Source organism: Mastomys coucha, unplaced genomic scaffold (genome assembly GCF_008632895.1).
Source record: "Mastomys coucha isolate ucsf_1 unplaced genomic scaffold, UCSF_Mcou_1 pScaffold15, whole genome shotgun sequence".
Classification (NCBI taxonomy): domain Eukaryota; kingdom Metazoa; phylum Chordata; class Mammalia; order Rodentia; family Muridae; genus Mastomys; species Mastomys coucha.
The window spans coordinates 149757511-149772265 of record NW_022196897.1 but is presented as its reverse complement, the minus strand read 5'-3'; positions in this window follow the sequence as shown (position 1 = coordinate 149772265).

Sequence of the window (14755 nt, the reverse complement as noted above, 5' to 3'; positions counted from 1 at the left end):
AGGAAAGGAGAGGAGGGGCAGAGAAGGGGAGGGGAGGGGAGAGGAGAGGAGAGGAGGGGCAGAGGAGGGGAGGGGAGGGGAGAGGAGGGAAGAATGTCCAGTCAAAGTATGACTGAAATTCCCCATTTGGAATTATACCCCGTTCTTCTCTAACTCTCCTGCCATGCCCCAAGCGGGGCTTGAGGCCCTAGAGGCTATAGTAAAGGTGATGAAGAAGAAGAGGGGCTCACCCCAGGTGCCCTTAGCCTGGCTGCTTCCTAGTTCTCTAGACCCATCACCCATTGGAGTGGCTCTCACAGAGATGGCCACACTCACAGGCCCCTCGCAATCTTGACCTTTGGAGAGGCACAGCTCTGTTTCTGGGGTTCCCCTGCAAACCTCTTTCTTGGAAGTCTATATCACATGCCAGCTGTTGCCTCCCTTCATCCCCCCAATGGGTCCTAGTGGACAGGACAGCCCTCCTCCCCATATATGCACACGCAACCTGTATGTGATCTTGAAAAGCCCTGTGTCCACCAACCCCACCCCCAGGTGCCCTGCCTGACACCTAGAGTTGTGGCCACAGTGTGCGCAGCTGAGTGCCTGTCCTGGCTTTCCCCCACAGTGCCTGACTTTTTTTTTTCCCCCTGCATTTCTTGGTCATTGGTGGGGAGTGAGAAACTGAAGGCAGGCTCCTGAGTTTGTGTTCCGCTGGGGAACAGGCAGCTTTCCAGGCTCCTGTCTCTGGTTTCACATTGATATATTTAACCCGCAGAGCCCCTCCCCTTCCCGCAGAGCCCCTCCCCTTCCCGCAGAGCCCCTCCCCTTCTCAGCACCTGGCCTTCCCTTCCCCCTTTGGTTTGCTGTCTCTTACTAATTCCCAAGATACTGGGGGTCAATCACAGAGTGTTGCAAGGCTAGACCAGTGCCAAGTGTACTCTCAGAGAGCTATACACTAGCCCAGTCTCTCCTTGGATATTTATGTGTGTGTTGCATGTGTGGTGGGGTATCTTTTGTTTTGTATTGTTGTTGTTTAGTCGGTTGGTTTGGGTTTTTTGTTTTGGTTTTTTTGAGACAGGGTTTCTCTGTGTAGCCCTGGCTGTCCTGGTCCTAGAACTAACTCTCTCTCTCTCTCTCTCTCTCTCTCTCTCTCTCTCTCTCTCTCCACCATATTGGTCTCGAACTCAGAGATCTGCCTCCTGAGTACCAGGATTAAAGGCATGCACCACCATGCCTGGCCCTCTCCTTGGTTTTTATTACCCATCATTCCTTGGAAATTCTCTCACCTCACAGATCCTGTCCGTCCCTTGTTTGATTTATTACGTGCTAAGACACTCAGCACTAAGCACGCTTTCTCCACGGCTTGTAAGTGTATGCTGCGTGTGGCCTTAGGCAGCCATTACCACCAGTCTCTCACAGAACTCCTTCATATCAAAAGCGTGGAACGGGCTTGGAGTGTAGTCCTGTGGTAGAGTACTTGCCTGGCACAAAGTGAGGTATTAAACACCCAGCGCTGCAAAAACAACCAGTCTTACCATCGCGCGCGCGCGTGTGTGTGTGTGTGTGTGTGTGTGTGTGTGTGTGTGTGTGTGTGTGTGATGTATATACACCTTAGATTTTGTAATGATATATGCACATTACACAGTAACAGCACAGCACAGGCTACCAGTGGCTAGCAGGTAGCCGCTGGGGAGATTTTCTGTCTGTTACTGCATGAACATTCTTGGTTCTGGTAGATGTTGTCAGGTTGTCTTTTGTAGGCAGTAAAGCAGGTCACAACCCCACAGACAGTGCCCAAGCTCATCACCCCTCATCCATCCCATCCTGGGTAGCTCGGCCTGCTGGTTAAACAGAGCCAGCTGGGCAGAACAGCGCTAACACACAGTTCTCTGACAAGGTGGAGTCTTTTTTGTGTTCGAAGGCATGGCATTGTCTGGCTGTGGACCATCCACTTGCAGGAAGGCGGATGCCTTTCACCTGTGCGCGCCTCTCTCCTTGCTCCCCAAGCCCTCTTGGAGCCTGGGATTTATGAAGGCTTGGTACTTCACAAGCCCGTGAACTCTGTTGGCCATGATGCTGGATGCTGAGTGTTATCTCTGAGTACATGTCACCCCCTGCTGGTCAAAATGAGTTTCACATCACTGACCTGGATAGCAGGGTTTCTGGGGAAGCTAGGATCTGAGGGAGGGTTTCTAGATTCCAGGTAAGCCGTGTCAGCTGTCTGTCAAATGGAAATGACCGTTCTTCCCACTCACGGGCTTGTGGGGTTAGTGTTTAGGTGATGGGATCTGAGTGCACTTAGAGGATGTGATGGATAGCCGGGGCAAGCCACAGGATGCCTGGGGTTGCTAGCATTCTGAAGGAGAGAGTCCAGAGATGGGAAAGGAGACAGATGAATGGCTGCACTTCCATGACCCCACAGCTATCCACAGGTGTTTAGACACCAGTTTCCTCTTCACTGTCCATCAAAGGGCGTAGACAAGGGGGATGCAGAGATACCCTCATACCTGCGTAATCCTTCCCCGTGCCCAAGCCAGCAGGTGCTTGGCCTCTCCCCCCATATCAGGCAAGGCACACCACCACATCCATCCAGTGGCATCTGCAGCACTAGTCTCACCCTCTCCAGGAGCAGTAAGCACTTGGTAGTGCCTTCTGCAAACACACTTGCTTCCCGAGGGTACCCAGTGGAGCGCCCACTGCCGTGGTTTTTGGAGGCGCTGGGTGAGAGGGGTGTGACATCGTCTGACCTCTACCATTGGGCCTGATTGATTCCCTTTGACATTCAGCTCTTGCCTCATGGGGCCATTATTATAATTTTGATCTGAGTCTGGACTCCCAGCTTGGAAGTAGTGAGAGCTTTGCTCTCTGGACCACTAGAGGGCACTAGACATCACTAACCTGCCCTGCTCTGGCAGAATGTCCTCATGAGCAGAATCAGCACAGCTTCCTCCTGCTTCAGAAGTGGCTCACAGGCCAGCCAAGGATACAGTAACTGTCCTCTGTCCCTTGAGAGGGCCATGAGTGATGAGCGTTGGTTGCACCGGCCCATAAAAGTTTTCTGAACTCCAGAGCTCAGAAGGCTGCTGGCTTGTCAAGTCCAAAGTGCAGATGTCCTTTCCCTGGCTGTATCCCACTGTCTGGGGCAGTGTGTGCTGGCAAAGAGCTGGCCTCTGAAGCAAGCTCTTCACATCTGTCTGTGTGGGTGCCTAGACCTCTCTGAGCCTGTGCTTCCTTTGCTATGCCCTGGGATACAGTCAAGATGGAGGAACCTCTGCATCCTCACCCTACCATGTCCAAGGTCATCAACACCAGGCTATGGCTGAGAGCAGCCATTAGAGCTGACAGAAACACTTGCAAATGCTTTCCTATCCCTAGCCTGGTGGGGGAGCTTGTAAGGCCCTGGCCACCGGGCTTCACCTGAAAGAGCATGTTGAGACTTGGCTCCTTTGATGCAGGCACAAGCAGGAACCTAGCCCAACCTCCCATTCCACCATCACAAGGTATTTCATCACTGCTGCCTGAAGGAAGGACAGAGAGCCCACATTGTCCAGAGGAGATCGTCTCTCTGGTCAGGGAGCACAGGACCCGGAGGGAGTCTGACTCAGACGCTGACATCCCAGGTGCTGGCAGCTCTGAAAGTCTGGGGGAAGCTCTCGGTCTCTACCTGGAGACCTGGGTACCAAGTTGGGGATGGCATGTCACACAATGAACCAATCACCACGAGTTCCTGAATCTATAGAGAGAGCCATTTTCAGACACCGTGGGGCTACGTCTGACTCCCAAAATTCCAGGTGTTTAGCGACAACCTTCTTTTTTCTTTTACTGAGCAGGCTCATGTACCCTAGGCTAGCCCCAGACTTAACGTAGCTGAGGATGACTTCCAACTCTTGATCCCCCTGGCTCCATCATGCCCACTGGAATTTTTGTTTTGTTTTGCTTCTGGCCTGGGATTTGGAACCTCTACCTCCCACACGCTGGATCTAATCAGTGCTGAGAGTTTTTGGTTGTATGGCTGTATTTTTTTCCCCACATGAGACAGTTTTTCGCTTAACATTTATTTTGTTTTGCATCTTAATTATTTGGGCCTGGTTTTTGTCTTGTTCCCCTGCCTGTTAAGGTATTTTCACACACCACCTTGCCTTAGAGTTAGTTTATTGTTGTTTACTAATGCCTTTTCAACTTGCTAGTTAGGAACCTGTTGGGTTTTTACTCCTAATAGGAATAGATTGGTAATGAAAATTATTTGTCAAAACTGGGAAAATATGTATATATATATATATATATATATATATATATATATATATATATATATATATATATACAGCATTCTGAAAGAAAAGAAAAGTTACTGTTTTTAGGTGGAGGAATGTCATATTTACTCCTGTGGCTTTCCATCAGGTCAACCTTTACCACTGGAATGTCACTTTTCCTGCTGACCCTAAATATGACAGACAGATAGGAGGCACAGCTGGGGGCCTTTCCAGAGGGGATTGACAGAAGGGGGAAGACTCACTCGAGTGTGGGTGGAAGCATCCCACAATGGGGGAGCCCCGGGCAGTGGGAGCACAGCATTTCTCCTCTCCGTGCTCCAGGAGGAGCTGCTCAGCTCTTCCAGCTCCTCCCCACCACAGTGGACTTGACCCTTTGAAGCCATATCTTTCCTCTAAGTTGTTTCTGTCGGGTGTTTTGTCACAGATACGAAACTCAATTTGTTTCACAAATGGGGTCAGAGGTCACTGTCCTTGACTGTTTGGGGCCATGTGCTTGGACAAAGGTCTCTACCTCACAGGCTTGTGGGGTGAGTGTTTAGGTGAGGTTCCCCAGGAGCCAATCTGCTTTCTTTTCTGAGCCACATTTCCTCATTGAGACCTGGGGCTGGCCAATTCGGCTAAACTAGCTGACCAGTGATCCCCGGGGATCTCTCTGTCTCCTCAGAGCTGGGGTGACAACTGCATACCCATCCATGATTTTCTACATGGGTACTGGGAATTGAACTCAGCTCCTCATGCAGGCACCGTCTCGTCTCCTCAGTCTCTTTAACAAGCTTCCTTCACCATGACTAAGTGTATATTGAATAAATATATTTTCATCCCACTTTTATTCCCATACATAGGTGTTGTGTAACTACCCTGTCTTTGTGACTATTAGAGATCAGAGCACTGGGGCTTTGCAGTGCTTCAAAGCAGGTAAACAACTGTCTCCGTGGGAAGGCTACTTCTAGGCATGCTCTGTAGATGCCATGGTCATCTTTTCCCATTGAAATTAAGGGGGGCTGGAGAGATGGCTCAGTGGTTAAGAGTACTGGCTGCTCTTCCAGAGGTCCAGAGTTCAATTCCCAGTACCCACAAGGTAGCTCACAACCATCTATAATGGAATCTGAGTCTCTTTTCCGGTGTGTGTGATGACAGAGTACTTATATACATAAAATGCATGAACAGATAAATCTTGGGAAGAGGGAGAAAGAGAGAGAGAGAAAGAGAGAGAGAGAGAGAGAGAGAGACAGAGAGACAGAGAGACAGAGACAGAGACAGAGAGAGGTTAAGTTAGTAGTTCCAAATAAGGAAAGGGTATCCTGGGATTTATGACCTGGACATGAAGCAGACAGAAGTTGGCCATCAAGGAAATGTCAATCAAAACCACAACAAGCTACCTACCATGGAGATTGCCACAGCCAGGACAGACATAACAAGAATCGCTGAGGGTGTGGGGAAAGTTGAGTTTTCCTGCACTATATTTGGGTGACAGAACAGGGCAGCTCCTTCGGGAACCAGCTGGCCAGCCAGCAGCCCCTCCCACAACCCCAGAGTATCAGAGATCTCCTTGGACCCAGAGTTTAAAACAGATGTCTGAACCAGCTCAGGACTGCCACAGAGGACAAAAGGCAAATCAACTCTGCTACTGCTCAAAACACAGTATGTGTTTGCTCCTGTCTCTGTCCTGTGCTCTCAGCAGCTTTGTCATAGAACTGCTGAGTAGACCACAAGGTCAGAATGTTCACAGGCTAGGAGGCCACCATGACAGGGTGGACATAAGACTAGTAAAGCTCAAGATGTCCATACACAGAGACACACAGACACACAGAGATACATGTGCACACAGAGAGACATACACAGAAACATACACAGACACACAGAGAGAGACAGACACACACACAGACACACACAGAGACAGACACACACCACACACACACACACAGACAGAGACACACAGAAACACAGAGAGAAAGACAGACAGACACAGAGAGACATACACAGAAACATACACAAACACACAGAGAGAGACAGACACACACAGAGACAGACACACACCATACACACACAGAGAGACAGACACACAGAGACACACAGACACACAGAGATACATGTGCACACAGAGAGACATACACAGAAACATACACAAACACACACAGAGAGACAGACACACACAGAGACAGACACACACCACACACACAGAGAGAGACAGACACACAGAGACACACAAAGAGACACACACAGACAGAGACAGACAGACAGACACACAGACCACACACACACAGACAGAGACAGAGAACAAAACAGAGTCACTGAACAAAAGCTAGATAAGCCCTCTATCCTCAAGTACTCTTGGTAGGTCTTAAAACCACTGATTTTGGGGATCACACCCTGAGCAGTGCAGTATTCCACTCCCACTGTGGGTAACACTTGTAAGCAACTGGATAGAAAACCCACAGGGACTTTGTAGATTACACCACTGAGTGTGTGGGTACGATAAGAGACTCTCTGCTTGTACCTACAGGTACTGAAGGGTGACCAGCGTGGGACAAAAGGCTCAGCATGTTTGTCTTCGTGTCTTGAAGCCTTTGCTGGTGCAGACTCTGAGCCAACCTGCTCAGCTCTGCAGGTGAGCACATCTATCATTTGGAAAATGCTTTTTTCTAAGACTATACTGCAGAATGGCCTTGGGCACTGCTAACTGGAGCAGGCACGTGTGGCTTTTACAATGCCCTTGTACTTTCTGGGCAACTCAAACACGGGAGGCCTTCAGCCTGTCGCAAACGGAGGGAGGGTATTCATGTGAGGGGGAAATGCTAGAGGCAGGTAGGTGTTCCTGGGCAGATTTGGATATTACCAAGTACCAGGCCAGGGTGTTTATCCACAAAATGTAGAGTTTCTTTTAAAACCATGTCCATGGGGAGGTAGTTCAGTTGGCAAAATGCCTGCTATGCAAGCATGAGGACCTGAGTTCGATCCTCAGAACCCAAATAAAAAAAGTCGGATGTGCTGGTGTACACCTGTTACCCTGTGCTGGGGAGTCAGAGATAGGAGAGTCCCTGGTCCAATCCACAAGCTTCCAATTCAGTGGGTCGAAACCGAGAGAAACATCTGACATCAACACACACATGCACACACACACGGCTGTGTACACACATGGACACAAACATGCATCACTGTGCCTGTGACTATTAGAACATTACCATACTTAGCACACACTCTCCGGCTGCCCCTGTAAAGCAAGCAGCCTGCTCACTTATGGTCAGTACTCCCACGGCTGGGCTGAAGTTTCAATAAAGGAGCTATGCGTTCCTTCTTCAGCATAGGTGACTTGTTCTCATTTCTACGGTTCCTGTGCTATCAGATCCCACGGTCCAGTACCCAGTGTCTACATGCAAATGTTCTTCATGACGTCATTCATAAGAGCCAAGAGATGGACAGGATCCAAAAGTCTGTCAACCAAGAAGAGGGCATATTAAACGCGGTTAGCCCACACAATGAAATATTATTCATCAATAAAAGGGGTTGTCTCAGTTAGGGTTTTATTGCTGTGAAGTTAGGGTTTTATTGCATGACCATGGCAGCTCTTATCAAAGAAACCGTCTAATTTGGGGCTAGCTTGCAGTTTTAGGAGTTTAGTCCATTATCATCATTGAGGGGAACATGGTGACACGCAGGCAGACATGGTGCTGGAGAAGGAGTTGAGAGTTCTACATCTTGATTTGCAGGCAATAGAAGGAAACTGTGTGCCACACTAGGCATAGCTTGAGCATAGGAGACCCCCATGTCAACGCACTTCCTCTAATAAGACCACACCCACTCCAACAAGGCCACACCTCCTAAAAGTGCTACTCCCTGTGGGCCAAGCGTTCAAACACATGAGTCTATGGGGGCCATGCCTAGTCAAACCAATTCATACCACAGTGTAGATGAGCCTTGATAAAAAGCATGCTAAGTGAAAGAAGCTGTCAAAAAAGACCATGTGTTGCTTGGCTGTGCTGATGTGAAATGTCTGGCAAAGACAAGTCCATAGACATGGAAAGCAAGTTAGCAGGTGCAGGGGGTTGGAGAGCTCTCCTGGGAGGCAGGGATGCCTATTGATGGGTATAAGATTTCTTAGGGGGATGACAAAATTCAGTGTACACTGAACTAAATATTTCAAATGTGTAAATCATATGGTGTGTTATAATTACATACAGTTGCATTGTATGCATACATGTGTGTGTGCACGCTCATACAAATGGAAACATTTGTGTGCAGGCACGTGGCTCTCCATTCTGTTTACTGAGCCAGGGTCTCCTGCCCATTATGGAGTTCACTGATTCCAGTTAGTGTCGCTTCCTGGCTAACCCAGGGGAATCCCCGTCTCCAAGTGCTAGGATTACAGCTGGGCCACCACATCCTCTTGACCGTTTTATATGGATGCTGGAGATCTCTGCTCCTGTTCTCACACTTACTCAGAAAGCATTTTATCCACTGAGCAATCCCCCAGCCCCAGTAACATTCTTTTAAAAAGAGAGTGGACACCCTATAAAACAATGAAAATATCCACCATGACGGCTGAGAGCATGGACGTCGGGAACTCGCTCATCCTTATTTGCCTTTCATGATATTTCTATTAGGTTATTTCCCCTCACTTTGCAAGTGAGCACACTGAAATCCAAGAGCCGCTGAGAAACTAGCCCAAGATCTCTTCAGTGGTGGGGTTGAGGTTTGAACCCAAGTTGGTGCTCAGTTTAAAGCACCGTTATCGTCTCCTGGGAAGGCACTGGTAACTGGTAACCAAGTCAGATGCCAGATGGGTGCACAGCAAGAAAGGAAGCATGAGTTCTTTGGGATGGGCTTCTTTTCTCCCGTGTTCATTATCTGGCCCAGGAAGCCAGAGACCATGGAAGGAATGGTCATGGCTCTTTATTTGCCGCTCAAGTCTTCTCTCAGAATGTCCCTGCTTGGGGCTCCTGGAAGAGAAACCCAGCCAAGAACTGCCCTTGTGGCCCCCAGGCTGGTTTCAAACAGAGCCAAGTCAGTCCTTCCAAGGCACGTTCAACTCTACCACATAGCCTTCAAGACTTCCCATCATCAGGGGCTGGAGAGATGGCTCAGTGGTTAAGAGCCAGACTTAACCATCTGCTCTTCCAGAGGTCCTGAGTTCAATTCCCAGCAACCACATGGTGGCCCACAACCATATATAATGAGATCTGATGTCCTCTTCTGGTGTCTGAAGACAGCTACAGTGTACTTATTTATAATAATAAATAAATCTCTTTTTAAAAAAAAAGACTTGCCTCCATTATTGTACAAAGATAAAACACTTGCACAGAGGCATGTGGGCAAAGATGTTCGTCCCTTGCTTATAATAGAGAAAAACTAGAAAGAGTTTCAGTATCCAACACTAGGGGGCTGGTTATAAGACGGAAGGAAGAGCTCTAAAGAAGCCTGCAAGAAAGCCAAGTCCAGTGACTGAATCTCACAAGGCCAGAACTTGGGGCACGAGGGCAAAGGGTGGCTGTGGGTTCAAGGTCAGGCTGGACTACAGAGCAAGACCCCGCTCTAAATATAAAAGCAACAAACAAAAAAGAAATCTGGGCCTGACCAGACAGCTTAGCAGGTAAAAGTGCTCACCACACAAGTCTGATGGCCCGAGTTCCATCTCAGGAACCTACAGTGGAAAGCATTAACCAACTTCTCAAAGTTGTCATCTGCCCACCAGACACACACACACACACACACACACACACACACACAAGAAAGGAAGGAAGGAAAGAAGGAAGAAGGTAGGAAGAAGGGAGGAAGAAGAGAAGGGAGGGAGGGAAGAAGGAAAGAGAGGAAGAAGGAAGAGAGAAGGAAGAGAGAAGGAAGAGAGAAGGAAGAGAGAAGGAGGAGGAGGAGGAGGAGGGGGCTGTATAAAAAGACTTGTTGGCATCAGGAAGTATTCACAACACATGAAGGAAGAGGGGTAGAATGGACCCCTGGGCACTGCTGCCTGGCACCCAGGCTAACAATCCAGATGACAACTCCTGTAATCACCAAGAATCTTGGGCTTTGTCTTTTCTCACTGCTGTGCCTGCTGTTTCCCATCCTGGAATCTGGATATTTCTGCCCATTCTAGATCCTCCCTCCAACCTAGCTAACCCTGCTTCATCCTCAGGTCCCCTCCCTGGGAACTTCTCTGGCCCCTGGGGCCACCCTCCTCTGTTCTCTGTCACACCTTCTACACTGTCAACCTTCTGGGAACAGCAGAAGTGAGACCACACTGTCCTGATGACTATTGTCTTCTCTGCTTGTGTCTGTTCACTCCCCCCAGTGACTTCTGGGTAACCAAATGTGGGGGGAGGGTGCTGAAGAGTAGCAAGAGGATGGGACATGCAGGGCTTGGCCTGGACAGCACTGGGTAGAAGCTGACAGACTTCACATACTGTGAACTCTCTCTTGGGTCAGTGAGAATTCTCAATGTGCCTAGAAAAATAAGCACCTTTTTTTTTTTTTTTTTTTTTTTTTTGCTTGCTTGTTTTGTTTCCAGACAAAGTCTCATGTATCCCAGATTGGCCTTGAGCTCATTGTGGATGGAGGATGTCCTTGAACTCCTGCTCCTGTCTCCCAAGTATGCTCAGACTGCAGTCCTGCAACACCACACCAGCTTATAGGGCAGACTCCTGTTTATGATCTACAAGGCCTCGTGGGATTTTGGTGGTGCCCATGTCCATACTGCATCTATTTCTTCTCACGGCTCTGCTCCAGTTGTATGACTCTTTTACATGGTTCTCCAACATGGAAAAAAAGCAAGCAGATGCATCCGCTGGTCCTCCCCAGGTCCTGTTCTTCTCACCTTCACCACCTACCCAGTCCACTCCACCTCTCCTCTCCCCCTCCCTTCCATGTATCCCATTGTGAGGGTTCTGTGAAGCCTGGGCGGAGCCTGCTTGGTGAACCGTGCAGGGTACAGTAGCTATGAATGGCTGTTATTACAATGGCATTGAAGGCTGGGGGGACCCAGCTTCCTGGTGGGCTGGGAAGGTAGGAACTGGGTGGGGAGCAGGACAAAAGATAATTATTCCCTCTTGGCCCCAGGCTGGGTCCGGCTAGATCTGGCAGATCCTGCTCTGAGATCCCTGTCAGCAGGCAAGGCCTGACCCTTTCAAAAGGACCTGATGAGGCTAGGAAGAATGGGGCCTCTGTGGGGTCAGACCCTGATGGTGGCTTATCTTACACTCCCAGGCCAAGCTTGGGTGCCTGAGCCAGGCAACAGGGGGCTGTCAAATGCCCTTTTACTTTGCAAATGGCCAAGGATTTGACTCACTCCCTTCTCTGATATGGAAGGTTGGATACTGGTTGCCAGGGGCTTGGGAAAAAGAAGTAGAATCTGCTGCTCAGTGGATCCAGATAAAGCTTGTAGAGACAGGTTCCACGACAACACATTGCTAAATATGTACAGTTCTAAGCCTATCACTGTGAATTCTGCCTCACTAATGCCTCCGTGTCTTGCTTGGTGCGTTCTAAAGTTTCCTTGTTAGACACATGTGTAACCGTAACTGCTGAGACATCTGATGAGTGGACCTCTACTCACGATAGATTGGTGACCTTAGTTTCCACTCCACTGCCTGCAGCTCCCTAATCCCAGCCATGGAGAATGGTCACTAAGGACACAGACTCTGAAATAAAAAGTCTAATGACACCCCCTGGGTACTCTGTAAGCTAGGCAGGTTGCTTAACTTCTCCTCGTCGATAGGCTGAGCCTCGTGGCTTTGCTCTCTTCTAGGATTGCCGGAAAGCTGAAGCCCACACACACAGAGTCTGGCATGAGAGCTCCCACCAGTCTTCACACTGTCACAAACTCTTCCCTGAATGGTAGCTATATCCCTGACACAGGGCTGAGGAATATTCTAGATTTCAGAAGGCAAGACATCAGAGAAGTCTTTGGAGGATGCCAGGTGTCTGCAGAGCTATCGTGAGTCGTGAAGGAGACTTAGCTGTGTCTGCAGTCCTGTGGATGGATGCTCAGGGCCAAAGGGGAACTGGAGGCAGCAATCAGTCTGACAGAACTTCCTATAGCCAAGGCTTTCACCCATGACAGAGGCAGCACCGGACTGGAGGAGTGCCCAAGCCTGTGACGCTGAGGCTCATGGGAGAGGATTCCTGCTCTGCTGGGAGATTGAAGGAAATAACATTCACCTCCTTTTTTGGCCTTGATCTCACTAGATAGCATCCCAAATCCTTTCCATGTTTGGCAACATAGCCAGCGAGAGTTTACACCATTCTAATAATAAAATATATTAAGCATGCGAAAGCTGCATAGTAACAATAAACATTAAGTTTATGAGACTGACTTTGCATTTATGCAGGCAGTTATGTAAATTAAGTGTGTACCAATGTTTACATTAGTATAACACATCTCTATAATAATTTTATCACTGCGTTTTTCATGGTGAACCTTTAGAATAAGCTCCTGTCGTATATGAATTTTGTGATGTCAGTTTTCTACTAAAGAGTGAGAAATTTTCATCTCTTCTCTAGCAGTTGCTCAAATTTTTTTTTTTTTTATTGTTGGCACTTGGGAAAGTTTCTCCACTCATTATTGGAATGCTAAATTTCTTTCAGACCATCTGGGCATAGCTGTGAACCCATTAATCCCAGGTACTCAAGGAGCTGAAGCAGGAGGATCATCATTTGAGCCCTGAGGATCAAGGTCAGCCTTGTCAACACAGCAGGTCTCTATTTCAAAATGAAAACAACCCAAAGACAATGGTTGTCAGCTTAGATTTCACAGCTCTGCAAAAACAAAACCCAAAAGCTGCGTGCTTTCAAGCTGTGTTTCCTTGATCTTTAATCTGGAGGATTTCTTGAACTGACACCACCTATTCACCAGCTCCGTGTCAACATCCTCTTTGGGATAACATATTTTGACTTTATTTATTGCTATAGTCAGCACTACTCCACGACTTCTCCTTATCCATATCTCTAAAAATGTCTCAGATATATTATGAAACCTAAGGAGAGAGGAAATGGCAGAGGGAAGTTGGAGCAGACAAGAGGTGGTGTTCTCAGTTACTGTTAAAATACCTGACTTTGGCAATTCTACAAAAGCATGTGATCCGTGCTCATGTTGGGCCTGGTCTCTCGGGTTCTTGGGAGGCACGGTAAGCTGCTCTGAGACTTAAGCCTCTGACTTCACAGTAAATCTGCCAGCATCTTCTCAGAACAAAAGCCCAGCTCTCCCACGCTTGAACACCAGCAGCTGCCTCTTGTACTCTTCATGCTACTGTGTTTCTTCTTCCGGGGGGTGGGAGGCCCCCACAGGAGGTCAACTGCCCATACCCAGCCCTATGGCCCTGGTAGTCCCTGTGTCTAATTGTTCTGCCCCCAGAAAACAAAGGCTGGTGAGACAGCTCAATTGCTCAAGTACACAAGCATGAAGACCTGGATCCCCAGAACCTATGCAATAATGTCAGGTGTGTAATGAGCTTCTTACAGCCTAAGAGCTGGGAAGGCTGGCCCAACTGGCAAGTTCCAGGCCAGTGAGAAAAAAAATATTGAATGGTGGCTAATACATCTCAGAACTCAAGTTGGGAATGATGAAGTAGCCTGCCCAGGTCTCTCAGATAATACTATCAGAGCTAGGAACTGACCCTGAAGAATGAATGAATGAATGAATGAATGAATGAATGAATGAATGAACAAGTGAATGAGCCATCAGATGATCTCTAGTTTTCCAGACTTGAGCAGGGAAATGTAACTTCTTGGCAGAACCCTTGATCTCTGCCTGTGTCCCACTGTGGCTCATCTGGGTCAGGGACCCCAGGAGGAGGTCTTCTGGGTACAGCATAAGTGTCCTCCGCCCTGTTCCCCATATCAAGTGGCTTGGGAGAGTGTGGGAACCAGTGTGAGAATCTTGTCTCCCTTTCACAGTATTGAAGACTTCAGGCTTACTAGGCCAGGGCTCTACCACTGAGACACCCCTCACCTTGTGATCGTAAATCTTTTTAAAAACTCTTTTTAGTTAGCATACAAAGTAAGGGCTCTCGCTGTGCTCTTCCCCTATACAGGTGGGTTGGAATGTCTCTGGGCAGGTTGGCTTCACTAGACAAAATCACGATCCATTGATTATGTTGGTTAAGGCTTTTAGGTGATTGGTCAGCTGTTTTCATTTCAAGTCCCAACAGGAGCTTAGCTTAGAAGAGATTGTGTGTAATAAGGATAGTGAAACATTTTAAATAGATTGAATCATTTCTCATTTTATGATTAAATGTAGACTACGTGTTAGGTATTGGAAATATGAAATAGATGGAGCCTAAAGCATTTTGATATTAGGATAACTGTTTGTATATCACCAACACTCTCCAAAGCTGGCCATGCTTTTAAGTTAGAAAGACAGACACAATGACGGAGAAGCAGATAGAATATGTGCTGGACATTAAAATGGGAAGTGAAGTTGAATGAGATTAATATAGGAATGGTAAAGATTTTAGCCTGAGTCTGTAGGTAGGCACTTTAGGACCCACATATATCTTGGCATAGCTAGAAGTTAACAG